The sequence below is a fragment of the Macrobrachium rosenbergii genome, chromosome 47 (assembly GCF_040412425.1).
Source record: "Macrobrachium rosenbergii isolate ZJJX-2024 chromosome 47, ASM4041242v1, whole genome shotgun sequence".
Taxonomy (NCBI): domain Eukaryota; kingdom Metazoa; phylum Arthropoda; class Malacostraca; order Decapoda; family Palaemonidae; genus Macrobrachium; species Macrobrachium rosenbergii.
In genome coordinates, this window is record NC_089787.1 from 14,116,548 (window position 1) to 14,138,920 (window position 22,373).

A 22,373-nucleotide genomic window follows, 5' to 3' on the forward strand; every position below is an offset into this window, starting at 1 on the left:
GTTTGATGGATGCCAATTCTTTAAATAAGTTTAAGAGACACTTTAATGCTGCTTTGAAATGGACTGTACCATTATCTTCATATTTTTTTTTCACTGTATCTCATTTTTATGTGCGTAGGTTATCTCATGTTCGTTTCCTAATCTTAATCTCTTGAGGTTTTATCTGCATTACTCTTTAGTGGGTTCATCATTCACTGATGTCTGTTTAGTCCTTGTAAGTTTGGTTGGAAAGTTAAATACCATTTTGTTGGGTACTGTCACATATTAAAGATAACAACACCAAAACGTACATTAGAGATGTCAGGGCAAAGAGGAAATAAAATGAAGGACATATACACTGGTGCCTCTATAACTTAAGCCTATTTAATAAATCAAATTAATATATATGAATTAAAAATGAAGTCATGGACAGAAAAATCTGTGCTTGAAAGCTAGAGAAAAACAGTCCACTAACAAGAAACATTAGACTGAACGTGCTTGAGAAATGCTAAGCAGCACTGTACAACACAAACAAAATTATAATTATTTTGAGAAGAAATGAGGATAGGTTTTGGAAACACTTGACAGAAGAAAGAGAAGAGACAGCCATTGCTTGTGTTTATAGCAAAACTAAGCCAGGAGTACAATACTCACCATAAGATACCGTCTTTCAGAGGATTGTAGGCTGCTTGAGAAATGTCTGGCAGTGCATCTAAGGGGGTATATAAACTTGGCTGCTACTGGAAGTGAGCTGTAGACCTGCAAATGGAAATGAACACACGAATTATTTTAAATATGTGATCTGGCGTACCCCAAAAAATAGAAATATTAAAGTAATAAAAAAAATCACTACACAAGCTAAGAAATTTTACAGTGCATCCGTCAGCTTAAGGTGATTATGAAAAAAAATAGTTATATGAAACAAATTCTCACAAGAGGTTTCTAGAGACACAAAAATGGACATAGCTCTACTATAGCATGGCGTAATAAGCTGCACACTCCTCACCTCCAGAATGACACCAGTGCCTCAGAATCACCACCTCCCATCGCGGAATGCTCAAAAGTAACGGCTTCCTTTTTCATAAAGATACCTTGTTTACCATTATCTATGAGTTTCATTACGAATGGAGTTTCCACCATTGCTCTCAGAGCCTGTCCTAAGCCTCCATGCTATCTGCAGCTTTATCTTGTTGAGGTGCCACGTTATCAGTGTTATTGTAGAAACATATGCTTGCCATTTCAAGCTGCTCCAGTTGCATTGAGGCCTTTCTTCCCAGATGTTTCTTCTCATATAATAGAGTGGGGTAAAAAAAAGTTAGGGGGGTATGTAGGGTAAAAACAGTGACCCCCCAATTTTTTTATCCGAAGACTCAGCACTTTCCCAAAGTATATCATCGTGCACTCTATTATCATAGGAAGGCTGCGTGCAAAAACAGAGGCTATAGGTATAACAGAGAATTAATAGTGAATATTTGACGTCAAAACAAAAAGGTCTCATTACAAAAAAGATTTTGGATATTTTTTTCAAATGAATGCCATGCTTCATATATAGCTAGGATTCCTTTGAAACTCAGGGATCTTATTGACAAGATGTCAAATTCTTCACTTAATTTAAGTAACTTTTTCAGATTATTATGGCTATGGCCCAGTGAGGGGGATTTTTTTTACCCCATTTTGTCCTTATGCAATGGGGTAAAAACAGTGCCTCACTTTAATTACCCCACAAGGGCATTTTTTTTACCCCACCTACTTTCATGTAGTATTCTCTCTCATTAAACCCATTTTCTGTACATATATCAATCCTATTTTCTATATCTGCCATGCTTTGTTTACATTCTAGAGAATTCTCTTGCATGTTTTAGTGTAAATCAGTAAGGAGAAATTAGCCATGCCTCGTGTTTACAAGCCTACTCCCAAACTTTACACTGATGCAAGCGTTACTGCTGTTATTTAAGAAGTTGAACAAGGATCACATTAAAACTACAGCTAAAAAATACTTCTTGTCCCCAACAATGCTCTCACAGCGTACCAAGAAGACTAGAGAAAACATGCCTCTCCAGAAACAAGGAAGAAGTATATGGTTGAATCATGAGTTAGAAGAAAAGTTTGCAATGTGCCTACGGCATATGTCAGAAATGGGACTAGCACCAACTAAAGATGAACTTATAGGTATCATTTCACATTATTTAACTGTAAATGAAATGAATGATGTATTCAAGGATAATAAACCTGCAGAGAAAAGTCGAATTAGCATGCATGCCAAAATTATTACCCACTGACTTTATTAAGGCGGAAAAAGCTAAGCAGCAGTCTAAAGCCTACCAAAAGGAAAATTATTGAGGACTCTGACTCAGAGCTAGATGAGCCCTATGCAGAGATTTCAAGTTCAGAAACAGAATTTGATGAGTCCAAGCTTGTTGAATCAGAACTTGACGAATCTAATGTGGATACCCTATCACTTACTATGAAGAGGTCACTGATTCATGAAAACCTAGCAGCAAGGCTTCCTCATTATGCAGATATTCAGCTAGATGAGTTTTATGAAGTTTACTGGGAAAAGATCCACTGTTGGGGGAAAGTGCTTGACATTTTGGAGGATGAAAATCCCCCAATTAAAGTGCAAGTAAAATTCATGTCGCGTAAAGCTGTTTCAAGTGACAATAAACAAGTGAGGTGGGGATGGCCTCCAAAAGAGGACACTGCAATAGTCAGAGTGAGGGCTTCGTTTGTTGGACCTGCAACACCAATTCTTGATTTGGATATAAAAGGGAAACAGTGGTATCGATTTGAAGAAGAAAATGAGGCAGTTCAAACGATACAGTATAATTAAAAGACAAGGGTTTCCCTCGCCAAAGAAAATGAGAAATGTATAAAGAGAAGATCAGATTATTTGCATTTGCTCTTTCAGATTATAACAAGCTATGTTTTGTCATTGGTCAAGGATCCATTTTTCTTTTCTTTAGTTCTCTTATTTTTTTGTGATACAGGCCTCATATCCATATTTTTTTACGCTAAGGAGTGCACTTTTTCCAGAAATTTATGTGAACATTATCTTTCCTTATTTCATGTTTAATAGCCTATTTCTACAATGCTTAGGCTATGGATTAGCCTTAAATGAGGACTAACTTTTTTTACCCCATCATAGCACTTTTTTTACCCCACGTGGAGGGGGAAAAAAGTTTCTATATTTTTTAATTTTTTGGAAAAACCATAAGATTTATTTCTCTCTTTACTTTTGCATATTGTGAGTCATTGGCTACAGTTTCTATACCACACATCCAATGTTCAAAATATAATTAAATACAATTAATATTTTCAACTTTGTGGAAAATCACTTTTTTTACCCCACTTTACTATATAGATTTGTTTATTTATCTTGAATTTTGTTATTTCAACTGTATTTTATATATTCCTCTTCCCTGGTCGCTGTTTTTCTCTCCTTTATTTTGTAGTTCAAGTCTGTGGTAACATTCTCAGCTAGAACAAAAATGGCCTTTTTATCTTGTTCCAAACGAATATCTCTTCATTGCTATTTTATCTTGGAAACATCTTATTCGTTATATTTTCTCTATATTAGCACAAGTTGAAATCATAAGACATCTTAGCAGTATCTACCAATATATATAGATCAATACTGTTTTAATCCCCTACACGACTGACCAGAAACAGACTGAATATAAAGTACTTTATGTGGCGAACTGAAGACCACACTAAGAGCCCTTTACAGTGAACTCAAATTACAATGCTTTCAATTTTTTCAAGTTTCTTACTTTACTCTTTTGTCTCGTCCTATCAAGTTCCCAAATTTTGTAAACTTTCCTTTTCATGGAAAAACACTTCAGGCCAGCCTTATGAGGGCTAGTTAAGTGACCCAACTGTCTTGGCAAACTACTCTGATGATGATAACACCAACAGAGACAGATCAGTACAGTACACAGTATAAACCCGATTTAGTACTTTCAGAACACATACATGACTGGGCTAAGAACTCACACTGCTAAGCATTCAACAGAACCACAGGGGCCACATGTGGATTATTTCACAAGACTTAATCCAGCAGGAGTAGCGTGTACCGTTATACCGTTAAAATCGCTCAATTATTCTTCATGTTTTAAATGATGACTTGATCTCAATGTAACAGGAACAGAAAATAGGTGGAGATCAGGTTATTCACAACTTGCTGTTTTACTGCTGACATGCCCTAATAAATATTGTATTTGTTCAAGTCCAAATACCTCTAGTTACTCAAACATATTCAGTCCTCCTAAAGTTTTCCATTGCTAACTCAAAAGGTATGTCAGTCAAGTACTTGTTGTATTTGTATTGCATCATAGAAAATTCTTTTTTGTATTTGCTCCTATCATAAACAGAGATTTTCCGAGAAATAAGTCAAAGGCCAACACCAGGATCGGTAAATACACAGGTCTTCTTCCATCAAGAGTCTAACAACTAACAGTTCCTTCCTTCACTCATTTCTGAACGTGACTCATCTCTCTAGTCACTCTTTGTAGTTCTACAGGAGTGTTTGGAGCTGTTCCATCAAACATAGCAATTTCTAATTAATTTTAGACTAATGAGCACCATAACCACTCAACATAACCTCTTCTAAAAACACAAAAATCTGAGATGAGCTACCTAGGGTAGGTGATAGACAGTCAAACCTCCATTTGAGTATCTTTTCAGACAAGTAACCACCAAATAAATAATTCATTGTTACCTTTAAATAAGAGCCAATCACCAGTTTCTTGTAGATGCTCACTTTTTGCAAGATACTTGGTCTTATTCCTAGAGGTCTGAAATAAAACAGAAAATAAAATACTAATGTGCAGAGCTCCAAGAATTGTTCCATGAATAACAGTGAGCCTAATATTGGAGTGAGACTTATAGCTGAAATAAACGTGTGGTCATGTTAAAAAAACAGTCAGGGGCAACTAACTCTTGACTTTCCCAATAACCAAAAGCTTGTACCCATTATAAGAGCAGAGTAATGAGTTTCTGCTCTAGGAAATAGGTATCACTCATAGGATTAGGTAGCAAACCTTGTCTTTTACCCAATTCCCAGCCATTACTAATTAATCCAAGAAAATCAAATAAACTTGAACACAAAATAAAAATATTATTTAAATGAAAGACTGAAAATATTCCACTGATAAAACAACTGTAAATTTTAAATTCCTAAAACTACACTTGAATTCTGCACTTTCTCAGTAATTAGAAAATGCTACCCTTAGTAAGAACAAAACAATGAATTTCTTAAATAGAAGCCAATATTACTCATGTAGGTTAAAGTGGTGACCTTGTATCTCAAATATGAAGTTTTCATAATAAAACTAATATTGTAATACTTACCTGAACACCTGAATTAGCCCTGGTCACCTACCAGCCCAAACTACATCCCCATAGCTTTTACCCACTAAATGGGTAATTAAATGTCAGTGTTACCAACGCTTACAGGAAAATCTTGTCAAATGAGTTACCTCAAGTACCGTTGGTAACATTGCTGCAAGTCCCGGCCGAGTGAGGCCGAGATCCCCAACTGCCTTATTCACTATTCAAATTGAAGTGGGCAGGAGGGTGAGAGTCATTCAGGTGTTCAGGTAAGTATGACAATATTAGTTTTATTATGAAAACTTCATATTGCAATACACTCCCTGAACACCTGAATTAGCCCAATTAGCAAAATTTTAAGGAGGTGGGATCAATCTAATTCAGCCCAACCTGCCAACAGGGAAAGTAGGCAACTCATTATTCGCCTACTCTGTATAAATGAATGTATCCTCACCTGGTTATCCCACTCGGCCGGTGAGGATGCCTGTAGAGAAAGTACCCCTGACATCAAGTCTCATGTCTAGGTACTGTCTGAGTCGAGCTACCTCTCATGTGGTATTCAAACCTCCTCATGGATAGAGAGTAGCAAAAAAAAACCAACTTACCATGTGGCTAATCACAGCCTCCCATGAGTAGCAGAGAATGACGAACCTCCCATGTGGTTAATCAAAGCACACTTAAGTATGGAGGGGTACGATGAACCTCCCATGCAGCTAATCAAAGCACTCTCATGTATGGAGGGGAACGATGAACCTCCCATGTGGCTATTGTAGCCTCTCATGTATGGAGGAGAAGTTGAGTGTGCAGGATCTTCGAGTTCTTTGCTGCCCGTTGCCGCCGATATCTGCGCAGAAGAGGCTGAAGAAACCAAACCTGTCCACTGGACCTGTCTAACGTCACAGTACTAACGCCAAACTTAATACTCTCACTATGAATCCCGACCAACAGAGAATCCAAAATTCATTAGACTACATTCATTACCTAAAGTTCCCCCCACCCTTGACATTACTACATAATTATAAGATCAAGTTGGTCGCCACAAAGGGACCCAGTGAGTAACTCTTCTCCGAAGAAAACAGAATGTCTCTGAGGTAGACAGTCGTGAAAACCGACACCGACTTCCAAGTGGCCGCCTCTAAGAACCTCCGCACTAAGAGAGTACCCCCTCAGCTAAATGAACGCACCCTCAGTTATAGAGTTAGCTACTATACACGGACTAAGAGAATAACTCTCATGTAAGGAGGAGAACGATGAATCTCCCAAGTGGCTATTCAGAGCCTACCCAGTATGGAGGGAATGAGGTAGTGTGCTGAGCCAATGACCCTCCGCCCTGCAGGTTGTGGCAAAGGCCAACGACCGATGAGCGAAGTAGTATCTCAGCGCCGACGAAAGAGCCTAGGCTAGCCTACGAGAGCACCTCTTTGGACTCTCGTAGGGAAACTATCAAAGACAAGAATACTTAAAACATACTAAACTTAAGTTCATGTGATTATACTATCACTGTTGCTTAAGATTCTGAAGCCTAAAAGGAATTCCTCTATCTGGTTAATCTAATAACCACCGCACTACGCGAATTACACCTTAGCTAAATGAGTGCACCCTAAATAGGAGAATTTGCCGCTATACGCGCTGCGGCGAATTGAACGTCTCTTAAGTAAAGTAAGAAAACACAGACGGACTCCCAAGTACGCTGCCTCCAAAATAGAAGACACTGAACAATTCCTTAGAAAGGAAGATGAAGTGGACATACTCCGAATACTGTGTAAATAAAAAAAAAAACTGTTAAATGTTAAATATAATGTACAGTCAAAATTAAATTGTATTCAAGGGCATAAAGCTCGCACCTCATGAGAATCGTCTAGTGTGCCCGCAACTGTGTTTGTGGAGTGAGCACTTATGAACCAGGAACCCGGAACCCTCTCTCCGAAGTATCTAATCACATTCTTTGACAGCGGACAGGAAGGATTCCGCGGAGAGACAAGAAGTGTACACAGAACCAGATGGAGTTTCTCAACCTTTGATAAATAGACTTTAATATTTGCATCTGACATAAGGACATCCCCGCTTGATCGCCGGAACCGAACACTTGCACATAAAGAACCTTAAACGGACGAGGCAGAGTTTTAGCCTCCGACTCTGTCTTCGCCACGAATTCTGGAAGAGGAGAAATACATATCATTTCCCCCCTAGGAAACCAGCCTAGAAAACTTCCCGAAGCTCGCCCACCTTTCTGTCTGCAGCTAAGGCCGAAAGAAAGAAAACACCTAATCAGTTGTCTTAACATTAGAACTTCCGACTACTAGAAATTTTCGGGAAGATAGAAAAATGTATTGCTAAGTGTTGAGCGGTACCTAGCATTAGCCGAAAATGGAAGAATCTTGACTTTCCAAAGGAATAAGAGAAAATCAGCTATCTTGGTTATGGCATGCCTAAGGATGGAATGACCTTCCTTACGACACCGACTTCCACATGTCCAGCTGACAAGGTAAAGCTTACGGGTTGACTTTCTCAAGCTGAAAGAAACACTGTCTAGATGTAGCTTTACAGAGTCCGGTCAGTCTAGCTGTTTACTCAGCAGTCGCCTGCAACTAGGTTCATCACGCAAGAGTCTGGATGATAATGGTGAAACTGCGGTTGTCTAGAAGATCTTCCACATGAGAAGGAACATCGGAACTTCCGTAAGGAGCATTAGGAGTTCCAGAAACCAAGGACGTTAGGGCCAGCAAGGAGCTAGAGTCATAGATGTCTTGACACTTCCGCAATTCCTGATTGCCTGATGAATGAGACCAAATGGCGGAAACCATACACCTCTAAAGTTCTAATTATCTTGTCGCCCCGCCCCCAGTTCTCAGATACGACACGGCAGTTACGATGTTGCAAAGCAGACCCACTACTCTGTTGCACACTAGGACTGAAAAACACCTGAGGGGTTCCTTTACAGCCCTGAGTTCTCAAAGATTATGACTCCTCTCGTTCCCGATCCCTCCAGAGGCCCGAAGCCTGGGTTCCTCCAAGGTTGCTCCCCAACCTTGATATGAGGCATCTGAGTACAGATGAACGTCGGGAAGAGGGGAGACTAAAGACCTTCCAGATGACAGATGCACTACTTCTGCCTATCACAGAAGATCCGACAAGTGAGAATCATTCCAGACTATACTTCTCGATGTGGAAGTCCCAGTGGTTCCTGAGACATACCTGAAGGGAAAGGCATGCGGAGACAACAAGACCCTGGAATGAGAGAGAGAGAGAGAGAGAGAGAGAGAGAGAGAGAGAGAGAGAGAGAGAGAGAGAGAGAGAGGACATTCTCCCTAAGAAGCTTCTCCAAGTGGGTACCGGCTGTTCCCTGCGGACAGGAACACCTCTACTTCAACATTTTGTACCCTCAATGATGCATAATTGCCAACACTAGAGACATGAGTTAGAAGCAACAAGTTCGTTATACTGGCCACATCCCCTGAACCCTGAGCAGCCACACTAATCATAGCCTGCTGTGACGCTACTGCTGACGACGGCTACATGAAATTGACCATGGAGGAGATATCCTCCTCCCTAAAAGATTGTTGCAGAGCACAAAATGCACCCTCATCAAAACCCTTTCTGGATGTCTGGATAGTGAGGCAGAAGCTTTAAAAGAAGTCCCTCCTCTTCTGCCAAAGAACGTTGTACAGTCAGGCGAAATGTTAACCTGTATGCCAGCCCACTGACACCGAAGTGATGAGGTGTCAGGCAGTACAGGATCAGAGGGAGTATATCCATCTTGTTTGAGAAAACCCTATCAACCCGGACACATCCACATAGAGTGGGACAAGGCCTCCGACTGGCTGCAAAAGGTGTCCTCCAAGATACAAGCCTCCCTAGATGAAACTGAGACCAAACAATTGATGAAGGAACTCAAGAGAGAAGAGCCTCAACAGATACGCTGAGAGGAACCCTGACACCCGCAGAAGGGTTACCCGCTACCTTGTTAAAACCCCTCCTGAATAGGAAGCAAGGTTGAATCCTGCTTACTCGACCCTATCAAAGCCACTAACCTACGTCTGCCTCCCTCAATGCCTGCCCAACACGGCCAAAGTAGACCAGATTCTTTGATGATTGAGCAACTACTGGTTCTGTCACATATAGCAATTCGAACAATGCTTGATTCGGTAGTGTAGGCTCCTCCGGAACCTTGGATAGAGGGTAAGTGTGGATGAAGTCCACCATCCACTTATACTCATTCTCATTAGCTGAAGGAAACTAATATCCGGTACCAGATCCTCTTCTTCAAATGAACAATCCTTGTCAGACTGGTCTGACCGAGCCGGAACAGGAAAAGACACAGGCCAACCCCTAGCAAATGCCGAACTTAAAAACCCGGAACTTGCCACACCTGGGTGCGCGAGACGGACACCTGATGTATCAATTGTGAACATACTTAAGACACCAAAGTAGGTTCCGCAAACCCGCACCACCCAACGGCGATGACACAACACCTGGCCCGGCCAAGCCTGGGCGGACAACGCCCACTCATGAGAGTGAAGAGGCCACAACACCCGAACCATGCAAATCCGGATGTATCAAAACTGCATGAGAATGGGAATCCGGAACTGAAGACCTGCTGGTTAATGAAGGGTGGTAAAAAAATCCTTGATGACCTGGATCAACCCCGAACCTACATGGACGCCTTAGACGGAGGGACAGAGAAAACCTGCAGGAAAGTTGAGAAAGAAGAAGCTGAAGGAGGGAAGAAGGAAGAAGCTGAAGGAGGGAAGAAGGAAGAAGCTGAAGGAGGGAAGAAGGAAGAAGCTGAAGGAGGGAAGAAGGAAGAAGCCACACTCGGAGTAACCACCGGGGAGCCTAACGCCGATGTTGGACAGGTGGAGAACGTACCAACTGGGCCGGAACTCAAAGGAGTCTCGAAGGGGAAGTTACAAGCTACCGAACCCAAGGTAACAGAGGAAGGCAAATTACCAGCTATCCTAGAGAATGGAAAGGCTGAGGAAACTATCGGTGCTGACACACTGAACTCTAGTGCAGGCGAACCACCAACTGCCGCAGCATCCGCAAGAATCGTGGACAATACATTACAGTTAGAAACCCGTAAAGAATGAAAATAACGAATTGCTGATACCTCTGCAAACACCTGAGAAGTAACTAGATTGTATGCCTGAGAAACTACAGGATTCGCAAAAGGTGATAAAGAAGACAGATCCATTAAAAGTACCCTTTCTCTTAAGCCTGAAGAGAGAGAGAGGGAGCTGCTGAAGCTCTAATATTAAAGGGTTGAACCAAGAAAAGCCTTTGTTCTGCTGAGTTAAAAGCCAAGAAAACAGGATGAGCACACAAAGACCCCGAAGAGACCTCCGAAGAACAGACCAAAAAGAAGACTGAGTAAGGGTAATGGAAGAAGGCTTAGAAGAAAATGGGGAAAAAGGAAAATTCCGTAGCGGCCAAAGAGGCCATAGATTTCCAAGAAAGAAAACTGACTGATTCTGTTTGCGGCCCCCTCGCCACCTTGCCCCAGGGATAATCTTGATAGACATCATTAGCAAATTCAGAAAATTCTTTAAGACATGATCATGGATATTAGAAAACCCAAAATTGAAACTTTGCTTAACTAGGACCTATAACCTTTAGAGAGATCCAACAAATCTGCATCATATTCACCAACACTGAAAACTCTATTGCCAGAATTACCACCATCACAAGACAAAAGAAATTCTAACCCCTGAAGGAAAGGGAACCTTCGAAGAAGGAGTATATATTCAAGGAAAACGAAAATTCAGAACCAGATACATCAAAAACCAATTCTGAACGACCCTCGATGGATCTGGAAGCCTTTTGTTGCAAGGAGCATGAAGCAGGAAATAAAACCAACGACTGATCTAAATGAGAGGCCTAAACATTAGCGACTCCAACCCAACCTGAACCCAAAGAAGACTGCAAGTTCAACTACTCTTCCTGAATACTTCCTAAAGCAGTATTCCTACTCATCTGAGTGATTCCTAATTCTAAATCCAACTGGGAAGGGGGGAAATCTGCTGCCAACACTGCCTGCTCCGCGCCGGGGCCGGCAGATCCTACCTTCGAGGTTTGCAGTTCTCCATGACACCCGGCACCCGTTAGGGCTGGTTCTGGAACAGGCAGGGGGGCTGAAAAAGAACGAATAGTATCTACAACACTAGTACTACTATCCTTATCTTTCGTTTCTGTTAATTTAGTCATAAAGCTAGAAAAATAAACTAGACAGACTAGCTGATAACTTGTCCTCTAACTTTTTGAATAGTTCTTCCATCTGATCTACTGACCAAGACTCGCCGCCTTGCATCTTCCTACATAAAATACAAACAGAATGTCGATCGTGTTTGAGAGTACTCGTCCTACGCTTGCAGGATGTGCAGGACCAATGAGCGTCAGCGTCTCCAGCAGTAGAAGGCTCTGTCGTCGAAGATGTAAACGAAGTGGAAGCATCAGCGCTAGCAAACGGCAACATCTTGTTTGACTTATCCAATCGAATCCAAAGTACCGATCCCAAAGTCAAAACTGGGAAAGAAGTTCCAAATCCAATCAATACGGCATCCATCCAGGAGAAAATGCGTTGAAAACAGTCCAAATCGTAATCTGATGTTCAAATTCTTTAAATGGGGGTCGGGCTAAATGAACAAAAGTTTGCCTGATGTGGGACACACCCCACAGAATGGCGAACGAAAAGCAATTGGGGATCTCAGCCTCACTTGGCTGGGACTTGCAGCAGTTTGCCAACAGTACTTCAGGTAACTCATTTGACAAGATTTTCCTGTAAGCGTTGGTAACGCTGACAGTTAATTACCCACTTAGTGGATAAAAGCTATGGGGATGTAGTTCGGGCTGGTAGGTGACCAGGGTTAATTCAGGTGTTCAGGGAGTGTATTGCAATATACACATTAGCAGTCATACCTCAGGCAACAGAACATAATGAACATGACGTTTTCATAATAAAACTAATATTGTAATACTTACCTGAACACCTGAATTAGCCCTTAATCTCACTAGCCCGAACAACTCTCAATTACCCGTCCCACTATAGTAGGAATTTTAACAGCCAGCGTTACCATAACAAACAATTGGCAACGCTGACACAGGTGTGTGCCGACACGCCCCATTTTCGTGAATTGCTTTATTCAAGGTCAAAATTGATGTGGGGAAAGGAGGGTGGGAATCATTCTGGTGTTCAGGTGGTAAGTATTACAATATTAGTTTTAATATGAAAACTTCATATTGCAATACACTCCATGAACACCTGAATTAGCCCGCTAACGTGGACTAAGAGAATAACCCTCTGAACCTCTGCACTAAGCGAATACCATCTCAGCTAAATGAATGCACCCTAGATAATAGACTTTGCCGCCACACGTGGACTAAGAGGATAACTCTCCGAACCTTCGCACTAAGCGAATGCCACCTCAGCTAAATGAACGCACCCTAGATAATAGACTTCACCGCTACACGCTATGAGGTGAATCGAACGTCTCTAAGTAAAGAAAGTAAACACTGAGACAGACTTCAAAGTAGCTGCTTCCAGGATAGACGGCAGTGAATAATTCCTGGGAAAGGAAGATGAAGTGGACATACTCTGAATACTGTGCGCTCAGGGAAATACAGAGCTGAACACCACGAAGAACAACCCTGAGAAGCCTGGGAAATCACTTGAAAATAAAGAAGTTTAAACAAACAAGGCAGAGTTTTAACCTCCTACTCTGTCTTTGCCGCCAATTCCGGAAGATAGACAAATACATATCATTTCTTGCATAAGAACCCAACCTAGAAACTGCCTGAAGCTCGCCCAACCCTTTACCTGAAGATAAAGCCATAAGAAAAAGCAACTTCTTAGTCAGTGTCTTAACATATAGCTTCAATGGGTTCAAAGGCAGGGGGACGCAAGAAAAATATTGAAGTACTTCCAACAAGTCCCACGAAGGGGGCCCCGAGTTGGAAAAACAAGACGTTCAACCTTAAAAGAAAGTAATAAATCACCAATTATCTTACTACTAGAAACTTCAGGAATGTGGAAACTAACTGTACTGCTAATGGTTGAGCAGTAGTCAGCAATAACCGAATACGAAAGACCCTCGACTTTCCGAAGGAATAAAAGAAAATCAGCTATTTTAGCTATGAAGTGTCTAGAGATGGAATGACCTTCCTTACGACACTACCCTCTATACCTTGTCCAGCTGAACCTGGTAAGGCTTACAGGTTGACTTACTCAAGCTAAAAGAAAACTATCTAAACACAGCTTTAGGAAGCCCAGACTGTTTAGCGGCTCTATCTACAGTCGCCCTGCAACTAGGTACAGCATGCAAGGGTTTGGATAATAATAGTGAGAATGCGGTCGTCTGAGAAGTAGTTTCGCACGGGTAGGGCCATCGGAACTTCCGCAGGGAGCACTAGGAGTTCTGGAAACCAAGTGTATATGGTGAGCAGGGAGCTATTTGAGTCATAGTTGTCTTGACACTCTCCCGCAATTTCCCTATTACCTGATGAATGAGACCGGATGGAGGAAAGGCGTACACCTGCATGTGATTCCAATTTGTAACATCACCTTGGTGCCTATCGACATGGGGACCACCACTGGGGAGAAATAAACCGGAAGATGATGGTTTAATCACGTCGCGAGTAAGTCCACAGTTGCTGGCCACTTCCGGAGAACCTGACATATTACTTCCAGAGCCAAAGGCCACTCTCCCCCACAGTACCTGGCTGGGAGCGACTTAGCAAATCGGCCTGTACATTGAGACTCCCCAATATAAATTGGGGAAGAGGAGACACTTTTCGTTCTTTGCACCCTCTCATGTGCTATAGTATTGAGTTCTGTTAAGCCTGTTCCCCCTCCGAGTTCTTCAGATACAACACAGCAATTATGCTGTCGCTAAACATAGCCACTACTCTGTTGCTCACCAGGACTGAAAACAACTGAGGGCTTCCTTTACAGCCTTGATTTTCCCAAAGATTTATTGACTCCTCTCATTCCCAAACCCCCCCAAGAGGCCCGAGGCCTGGGTTTCCTCCAAGGTTGTTTCCCAACCTTGATCTGAGGCATCTGTGTACAGATGAACGTCAGGAAAAGGGGAGTCGATAGACCTTCCCAGTGTCAGATGCACTTCTGACTACCACAGATGATCCAACAGGCAAGAATCGCTCCCGACTATAACTGCGTTCTCGTTGCAGAAGTCCCAGCAATTCCTGAGACATACCTGAAGAGAGAGCACATCCGGACACGAGACCCTGGAATTAAAAGAGAGAGAGAGAGAGAGAGAGAGAGAGAGAGAGAGAGAGGCATTCTTCCTAAGAGGCTTCTCCAAGCTGGTACCGGCCGTTCCCTGCCGAAGGGGAACCCTTCTATCTGCTGAAGGACTGACTGGATCCTCTCCAGAGTTGTGAAAACCCTCAAAGGAAGAAAGAGAATCCTCTTAACTGAATAGGTTAAGAACTCCACAGAATTCCCTCGCTCTTACTAGCTCCTCTAGAGAGGAGGCAAGGATCAACCAATCGTCTAGATACCTCAACACTCTGCATCCTTGACGATGCATAATTGCCGACACCGGAGACATGAGTTAGAAGCAACCACATTCCGTCATACTGGCTACGTCATCATCCTTGAACAAGAATTAGCTAAGGCTAATGGTGTTCTAAGCAATCCCTCTTACGAACATCCGGATACTGAGGGGGAAGATGACCAAGATAGAAATTTCGACTTTCCTGCTCCAATTGTCATAGCTGAAGCCAAAAGCATTCACCTGGTAAGCCAGACCCCTCAAGATAATTTTATTAGGCTGCCAGCAGCCATGGATCCGAAGGGACATAGCCGTCCTCTTTAGAACCCCATTACAATAAACTTGACAGCATCCAGAAAGAGTGCACAAGAGCCTCAGTCTGATTGCACAAAACATCCTCCATGCACCTGCTCCCCTAAGAGAAGTCCCTACAAGCAGAGACGATGCCGGAGACTTAAACAGGATTGCCTCAACCGATTCGTTGAATGACAACCTGGCACCTGCCGAAGGATTACCTCAAACTGCATAAATCGTCCTACATGGAGAGAGAAGAGAAGAGTGCTGTCTATTAGAAGCCACTACCGATGCTAGATGAAAGTCTACCTCCTCCAAAGCCTGGCTAACCAGATCGAACCAAACCAGCCAACACGAAAAAAGAGGCAGGAGTTGGCTTAGTGTCATAAAAAGCCTCAAAAAAAAAAGGACTGAATTGACTAAATCGGGAGGTCCGGAGCTCTTGCTTGAGGGTACGAAGAAGTAACATACTCAAGCATGCGTCCATAATCGTTACTGCTGGCAAGAGGACATTCTAAGTCCGCCAGAATCTCTTGCACCTTCAGATAAGAATCCTGTTCCGCAATGTCCAAACGGTCTAAGACTAACAAAGGAGGAAGCACTGAACGAAGCCTGGACAATGATGAAGAGTCCGCAAGCGGACCACCCTAACCAGAATGCTACACACCCACACCTAATCAGGTACCCGGAGCTGAATCCGCATAGTTGAACCCACCGGGAAGAGAAGGCTGAACTGATAAAAACCCAGAGCCGATTCCCCATTATTACCAAGGGGAAGACAAGTGACAGTAGCCAAACCCACATTTGCTAAATCCTGGGGGAGGATGTGCAAACGAAACCGCTTGCGGAGGGGCGGAAGAAGATGAAGAAGAAGGAGGAGAATGAAAGAGGTAGAAGCTACCCTCGGAGTTACCGCCACAGAAAATGCAGGCGATGAAAGCCGCAGACTGCTCAAAGAAGGTACCGCAAGACCTGCCAAAACTGCGGAGAGCAAACCAGAACTGGAAGCAACTGGAAAACTCTGTGAAATACCTGATATTACTGGAACAGCTGCTTGAAGTGGAAGCAGGGGTTGTTGCGCATAACCGAAGGGATGGAACATGAGACCCCTGTTGCCAAAATCTGTCGAAACTGGGTTTTCACATATCTGGAAGCTCCTTCTACTAAAGAAGACTGTACTCAGGAAGGAAAGGCGGGAGGCAGAGGAATAGCAGACACATAAAAAAGAAGTTACCTGAGAGGAGGAAAACCAAAATCGAAGGAGGAAGGAAAACTGAAGATGCGGAACCGGCAGGAAAGACCGGAGCAGAGGAAGAGGAGGAAAAAGAGGAGACTGAAAAGGGAGCAACAGAGAATGTGGGAGCAGGAGATGAAGTGACAGATGACCCAGAAGAAAACTTAGAACGAAAAGGACAGAAGGTACACCGAATCCGGCACCCCCGCCTCAATAATCCTGAAACATATCCGACATGAATTCTGGACACTACTCCTGAATACTCTAATGTTAGAGAAACCATTAAAAAAAATTAACCTCTCACCATAGGCCTGTCAAAAAACCCAGCAACTCTTATTTTCAGCCACATAATGTTAGAAGCCGAAAGGACACACCAGAATCCGCCTTACTAGATGGAGGGGCAGAAAACACAGGGACGGGGGAAACTACAGTAGGAGATTTAGAAACAGTTGGAAGTGAGTTAGGAGCAAAAGCAGAAGGATTCTGCCCCACCGTAACTGAAACATTGACTTGAGACTGAGCCAGACCGAAAAGAAGCGATGAAGGACAAACTCTTGCCAGAGCACAAAAACTACTCGAACCCGAAACCGGAACCCGTCCAGGAGAATGACTCTGCACCCTTAATACCTTATCCTCACTACCAAACCCAAACCTATCCTCCTTTATCTCACCTAGATCTTGATCGTAACATTATCAACAATAAATTTATCAATACTACATGGGGGTTGGGGGGAATCCTTCACTGCCTGCTCCGCGCCGAGGGGGCCAGCAGACCCTACCCACTCGGAGGCTTGCGGTTCTGCCATTACCCTCAGCACCCGTTAGGGCTGGTCCTGGAACAGGCAGGGGAGCTGAAAAGGAAGAAGGATTAGACATCCTAACACTACTACTATCCCTATTTGAGAAATGTTGAAGAAGACTAGCTATTAAATTTTCCATACTACTTGCATTCTTTGTCCTCTATCTGTTTGACTACCTCTGAACTCACTAAATCCATCAACTGATCTGTAGCAGAAGTCTGAGACACTTGAGGCAACGAGAATCTGACCGACGTCTGCCACCCTTACTAGCCAAAGACTTGCGATGACGAATGTAATCATCCCTCTCTTGTGCCTTCCAATGGGAACATTCATCGCAATGAGTCTGGACATCACATTTAACCTTCCTACATACCTGACGGAATGTCTATCGTGTCTCAAGGTACTCATCCATCTTTGCAGGAAGAAGCAGCGATGAGCGCCGGAACCGATGGCACAGTAGTAGAAGGTGAAGAGTCTGTGATGCACAATCGAGACCGGGAACCAGCGAGTCCAAATCCAAAAGACGTTCCATGTCGAAGATATCCAAAAAATCCATGAGAAAAACTATTAAATACAATCCAGGTCTTCATCACAAGTCCAAAATACAAAGAGAAGTCAGACAATAGGATTAAAACCTAGCACTGCGGAAGGAAACAACCTTCCAGCAGCGCAAACAAAAAGCAATTGACGAAAATGGGGCGTGTCGGCGCACACCTGTGTCAGCGTTGCCAACCGTTTGTTATGGCAGCTCAAGTGAGAAGATTTTACCTGCAGCATTGGTAATGCTGGCTGTTAAAATTCCCACTATAGTGGGGATGGGTGATTTAGAGTTGTTCAGGCTAGTGGGATTAAGGGCTAATTCAGGTGTTCAGGGAGTGTATTGCAATATCAACTTTAAGGCTGCAGAATTAACAAGATATCTGATATACATTGCATGGATGCAACATCAGTAGATGGTATGGGAACAGAAGCACTTATTTTATTCCTGAGTCTTAGGTTCCTCACCCTGACCAGTACCTTCTGCTGATCACACCTTTCTGGAGTGGCTAAACTGTGTTATGCTGTAAAAAGAAAGGCCAGAACAACTCCCGGTCACTATAATTTTTAGAATAATAAAACTTTGTCTCTGAACACTTTTTGAGGCAGATTGGTACCATAACCGAGATATTAATGATTATCTGATCGGCATCCTCGAAAATTTTTCTAAGTCGTTTGTTTACACAGTAATCATTTACATAATTATTATTTGTTTTGGTCAAATTCGGATATCTAAGATTTTTTACTTGCTATCATATATTTTTGTCAGGATTCAACAGCCAAAATTCATAAAATGCCATCTTCCGCAAATTAAGCAGTTACGGAGAATTTGCTGATGAATATTGTGCCTTGTTGTTATCACACCTGGATGGAGTTTATGCTGCCAGTCAGTTTTTCTGGTGATACGTTTTTGTTTTTGTTTGATTGGGTAAAAATGCCTAATCGTCTTTTGTTTTTCGTTAGAATTATAAGCGGCACAAATGCTGAAACCTGATTGGTTGATTGTTTCAAGAATATCCAATTAACTGCGATTTTGGAATAACCAAACACAATAGTGACAGTTGATTATCTTGATATGAGAACGATAGGTGTTCTCTGTCTTACTTTGAGGCTATTGGTTGTTTCCATGGACATTCAATGGAACTACAGGTTGTGAATACCACATCACATATGAACATTTAGTACTACCATCTATTTAGGTAAACAGAGTGGTTAACGAAAGTAACATTGCAGAAGTGAAGATCAGAAACTGTAACTAAAAAAACCCCTGTGGAAATCAGCTAATATTCGCTTGCCTGAACATACGAGCTTAACAAATCATTTAAAAGTATACTGTTTGTGATGCGGTACCCATGGCGGCCATAATCTCTAAATCTAATCATTTGGGTAGAAATAAAGGTCAGATTCGTTTTCAGTACACTTTGCTAGGAAAATGTAATTTTTATCTAAATGTGAATTTAACACAAACTGAATTTTTAAGGCTGCAGAATTTACAAAGTTAGTTTGAAAATGAGGTTTTTACTGTAATCAGGAGTGCAATGTTTCTTAGAAAAACTAGTTCCCCATCGAATGATTTTCGATTTTGACTTATAAGGTTAGTCAATACCTGTCCTCAACCCCTCCATAGCTAATATGGCAAAATTGTGGGTGTTTTCCTCATGAGTGGTCTAAAACGCTTTAAATATGAAAAATATTACATTTTACTTTTAATTTTGGTACTTTATGCATGCAGAGTTCTTCTGTACATTCACCAAGAAGAATTCTTGGATGGATGGATGTACAGTACAAGTCATTACATAAACATCAAGAAGGGAACTCATTATCATATATCTAGACAATTAAAGAAAATAATTCAGTACCACACTTCCAGTAGGGATCTCAAAAACTGATGGGTGAAGCACATCATAAGAAGGTTGTAAAACAGTCAGAAAAGCAGCAGAAATGAAAACAGCAGGACAAAGACCCATAGGAAGGCCCAGCAACTCAGATTAAATATGATATGGTAAACTAGCTAGGAATTCAGACAAACTGCAGCAGACACAAGTCAGAAGACACCTAATTTCATGCCTAACCCCAAAAAAGATGGAACCTGATGCAAATACGTGAACCAAAAAAATTATAACTTCTTGTGAAGGGGGTTCCCTACACTCTTCCATTGTGACCTGCATTCATATATTTCCAGGTAATGACAAGATAATCATCATTAGCATCTCCTAATTATGACGACATATACAAAATAGCTTTCGCCTGTCAACTGATTGACTTAAGCTTCCATGTCACCAATAGTTATTACATATTTGACAAGCAAACCTTCAGCAAACTAAATTTTCCATCCATTCCAATAACAATACCATGAATAAAGAAGTATTGAGTAGAATACAAAACAAAGCAAATGATAAAATAAGAGAAATGTCAAAATAGTTCCTATAAAAAAGCCTGGCAATTTAAGGCATCATAAACTCTCTAACTTTGAAGCATCAGTCTCAGTGATGCTGGCGGGAGTAGAAAACAAATAATATCTGCACAATAGGGAAAAATAACTAATTGGTATATGGGCATTCAGGGTAAAATGTGCTGTATATACAATATAAATGAATCAGAATATTAGTTTGTTTTATATACATTCTTAGTATTCATGCCATGTCTTAGTTGGATGTAGGATAGGAAATAAACAGATACTGTGCATAACTCACACAATCCTTGGCGAACATCAGTGATAGCAAAGTACAAAAGCAAATGACTTATTCAAATGTGATTATATGTATTACCTTGTCACTGAAGCATGCTGGACTATAGTTGAGAGACTGTCCGATGGAGAAACTGAGCTTAATACTTCACCTCTGGCAAACAGTGGACCAGTTTTTTAGCCATGGCTGCAAGAGTTAAGATTATCTTAGTGATCTGATAAGATCTTAAAATTTTTTTCTGTAATAATCTACAGCTATTATTCCCTCAAAGCAATAATAACTCCTCATAACATCACATCTAACCCATGATGATGCCACTTCTCTAACCTAACCTGAGAATTAATGCAGTTAAACCCTCTTCCTCCTATTTTGTATTTTATTGTCCAATCATGCTATGCCATGGAAATGTGAATAGTTTCATGGCTGCTAATCCAGGCAATCAAGCTTTGAGGCTAGTATTCAAAGATCATGGCTATGCACTTAGTGTGTCACTCAGCATGATTAGGCTATTAGACACTTGAGACTAATATCCCAGAAAGACACCCATGTGTAACACATACAGCGGAATGTTATTTGAAACAGGCTGCTAGGCAGTGGGAATAAACAGTTCATGTGTAAACTCTATATGTTTACTAACTCCTTTAGACACTGTGAACTAAAGATTTTCACAGTCATAGACACCCTGTTCGTGAAGTTCCCTCAAACCTGTTTATCTCTTACATGGCTGAAGAAAATTTTGTACAAATCAATGGAAAATGTAACATAGTTCTTATGACCATTAGAGGGTTCAGCAATAGTGAATACTGGGGAGTCAGGGCCATGGTTCTTCCCTAGCCTAGGAAAGGTTAGGTAGGACAAGGTAGACAGGATGGGCCAGGTTAGGATTTATAGGCCAGTGAGCAATTCAAGTCACAGTGCATCCTGACAAACGTTGGAGAAGGACCGGGTGATCTAATTAAAGTCCACATTAAAACATTTTCATTTGTAGCTTGCCAATTAAATTACATCTTTAGAACAGGCCGGGCCAAATTACTAGGCTAGGGCTATGTTCATCACATCCTGGACAAACAGACAGTCATAAAATGGCTGTAGTCTTCACATCTAAAAACAACTGGCATAATTATATGTCCAAAATATTAACATAGAACTTAATTTGTTTGTGCCTTCATGCCTCCCCAAAAAGCTCCTCCATTATACTTTACCCTGAACCAAAAATATTACTTTCTTTAACAAAACAGGCGCCATCTTTACTAGCCTACCATAACTAACCTATTGATAGACATATGGAAACATAATTTTTAATATAATAAAAGCTACACTTACTAAGCTGGTACATTGGTGGTGGCCTACGGTACACTTTTAATGTTGTAAATACCATTCAGATAGCTTAGGTCACACTCATTTCAGTTAACTATTTCCGGATTTAAGTCAATAATAGAGGCCATTCACGAGGCACTACTTTCCTATGAATTTAGTTTCCAACGACATGCAAATTGCAAAACGAGGACAGTGGAGACCGGCCAATGACAGACAGGCTCATACCGAGCAGACGACGTGAAACGTAGTTGCCAATTTTCCAAAATGTTTTTGCCTATTTCACTAAGAGCTGATGTGCGGTCACAGGCGCACGCATGAGTGTGGACTGAAGAAAAGCTATAGATGACCGTTTAATTCCAATGTAGTTTCTAGTTTCTTCCTTTAGGCACTTTCAAAATATAACATACAGTTCCTTTAATTTCCAGTGCATTGGCAACGATGCTATGATGCCCGTAAAACAATTATGGATGTCTTTGTAATGATCCAAACATTGTCAGCGATATATGCACAGTCATTTTGCACTGAAATAGGGTATTAATTCCTATGTTTTAGTTCAGTTCAGTAAATAAATAAGAAAATCAGTTTTACCAAAAATAAAAGCATTTTAAACAGATTAATGATTCTGAGTTCTAGGATATCCTACGAAACAATACAGCTTACCACCCACCCAATGGTTTCCCGTGGAAGT

At 41.5% G+C, this 22,373-nt stretch overlaps 1 long non-coding RNA gene across 1 annotated transcript in view; it reads right to left on the reverse strand.

The window, feature by feature from the left end:
• Positions 1–21,957, reverse strand: part of LOC136830551 (uncharacterized) — a 473,631-nt gene extending 451,674 nt beyond the window's left edge. Inside the window, exon 1 of the long non-coding RNA XR_010850657.1 lies at positions 21,692–21,957. This is a non-coding gene — a long non-coding RNA (uncharacterized lncRNA). The remainder of the gene's footprint in view (positions 1–21,691) is intronic.
• Between the last annotated feature and the right edge of the window lie 416 nt (positions 21,958–22,373).